This window comes from Trachymyrmex cornetzi, unplaced genomic scaffold (genome assembly GCF_001594075.2).
Source record: "Trachymyrmex cornetzi isolate Tcor2-1 unplaced genomic scaffold, Tcor1.1 scaffold1431, whole genome shotgun sequence".
Lineage (NCBI taxonomy): Eukaryota > Metazoa > Arthropoda > Insecta > Hymenoptera > Formicidae > Trachymyrmex > Trachymyrmex cornetzi.
The window spans coordinates 137,568-140,256 of record NW_017296018.1 but is presented as its reverse complement, the minus strand read 5'-3'; positions in this window follow the sequence as shown (position 1 = coordinate 140,256).

Sequence of the window (2,689 nt, the reverse complement as noted above, 5' to 3'; positions counted from 1 at the left end):
CACCCCGCGAGGTATCCCGTGGGCGAGGATATACCTTGCTTTGCTACTAATGTAATATGGCTGTGTCCTGCGATGATTGTGATACTGCGAATAGCCGTATTGTAGTCGTAGGTAAATGTTAAGAAGACCCCTTCACCTCAACTTTTAATAAAAATTACTCAATTGATGCGTTTTTTCATGAAATGAAAGAATCTGGCAGAAAAAAGTGTCGCTCTGCCTCGCGAACCGAGATATTAAGCGTTAAAGTTGACAACTATGTAGGTTAGGAAATCCGTCACAGCCACGAAATTCATTACTCAAAAATAAATTCACTTTAACGCTTAATATCTCGGATCGCGAGGCAGAGCGACACTTTTTTCTGCCAGATTCCTTCGTTTCATGCAAAACGCATCGATTGTATATTTTTATTAAAAGTTGTGATGAAGGAGGTGTTCTTAACATTTACCTATTTTTACAATATATATATCATAATTTAAAAACCATTTTCAATTACGATGCCGGCAAAGTGTGCCTTTCCAACTTGTAATAATACACAAAATATTGACAAGCTGAGTTTTTTTCAGTAAGAATTATTAATTAACTTTAAAGAAGTGAGAAGTATATTTACATTATGAAATTATCTAAACTGATAAACTAATCTGAAATACAAAAAATAAAAACTGATAAACTGAAAAAATTACTTTTTACATTTCCATTAAATGAACCTAAAGTTTGTAAAGACTGTAAGTGTCAGTTAAGCCTGCCGCACACGATACGTTTTTTCTTACTGGATTGCTTACGTGCTCCTATACTGGCAGTCTTAAGCCCATGACACATACAAAAACGTAAGGCAGTAACACGCAAGCAATAAGTGAATTGACTAATCACAGCAGAGACCGTAAGGCCAATAGCGAATCCAATATTACGATTTCCTTACTGATTATGTCTTACGGACTTACGTTTTTCTATGTGCTCCCGGCTTTACGTGCTCCCGTACGGGAAATGGGTAGCTTACGGGCTACGCTACTGGCTCGCGTACTGGATTTTCGTAATAGAACCGGTCCTATTTTTCTTGCGTGATTTTGTACTGGATTTTGTGAGAGTCAATCAGGACGCAATCTGTATAGGTTATACCAGGTTATACGATCGAAGCAGATCAAAGTGTCGTCTTTACATCAAATTCAAAAGTGGATTCAATTCGATTCCACTGTCGACTCCATAAACGTCGGCGATATTTATTTCGTTGTCGTCGCAATTTTTCAATAATTAAAAATAATGCAATAGCAATTTTCCGACGATGTACCACTGTTGCAATAATTTCATCCATCTCATCTATCTCATTCACATTTAAGCGTGCCACTTCTATCAAACAAATTCCAGTTGTTCAGCCCGTACGAAAACTCGCACCGTGTGAAGCTACGGCCAGTATGGGCCAGTAGCACTGCCAGTACCGCCGCCCGTACGGTAGCAAGTAAGCAAATCCAGTAAGAAAAAACGTATCGTGTGCGGCAAGCTTTAGTGTCAGTTTCTTCCAAGTCCTTTGTGGATCCACGAACCGTACCGTGCGATACCGGCACAACAGAAAAAAAATTAAGACCAAATATATTTATTAATAAAAACCTTTGAACAAATTAAAAATTAAAGGATAAAAGACAATTTTTACAATTTTATAAAAATATGGACAAATATCAGTGAAAATAAGACTATGGAAACAAGTATTTAATCAATACTGTTAATTAAGTTAACCTGTCAAAATACGTATGCGCGTCAAAAATGTATGCGTATGTATCGCACGGGTCACGCGGTGCGGTTCTCGACGCATGCGTATAATGCACAATCGAAATTGGGGTCCACTTTTTCAAACGAGTTAGCAGTCTAGTAGTATATATAGAAGTCTGTGGGATAATATCACATTTGATGAATAAACTTGTATTTTGAACTTTCTGAATGAATTCTGGGAACTTTTTGATCAAGGTGGTATATGTATACGTCGTATTCGCGGCAATGCATCGCGGCTGGATAAGCTGCAGTCGCTGTACCGCATAAAAAATTCATCGTTTGAATGTTTAAACTGTTAAACAATTCCAAATAAATGTTTTTCACATACAGCCTGCGAAGATTTTATAATAATATCACGTTTCCTTAAAGCTGTTTGCCACATATCTCGAAATTTTTTATCTCTTGGAACAGAAAAGAAATGTACGTTTTCTTTATTTGATTTGTTTATTTGATTTCTTTTTTGATGTACAACCTAATACAATGCAGCCCGTCATAAATGAATTTAAGGCGATGCTAAAGCCTCCTGTTTTACCACATTTCCATTCGGTGAAAAATCTCTGTATTGGCTGTACGGATTGCAAAAGTATTATTACTTAAATTAAAGTACGCACAAACAGGACCTCAACTGCACTGGATTTCATGAGAAAATCGAAAAAAGTTTAAAATTCATTAAAAATTCAGTTACTTTTGGCTCGTACAGCTGTCACCTCAGATATATAATTGCTTGATATAAGAGTTTTAGAGTCCATATCTTGAAAATAAGCGTACAGCTGAGGTCACATTATTGAAACGAACGATACTGAGTTTGTAAAACTAAAGTCTGCCGCACGCGATACGTTTTTTCTTACTGGATTTCTAACTGGATTTGCTTACTTGCTACCGTACGGGTGGCGGTACTGGCAGTTCTACTGGCCCATACTGGCCGCGGCTT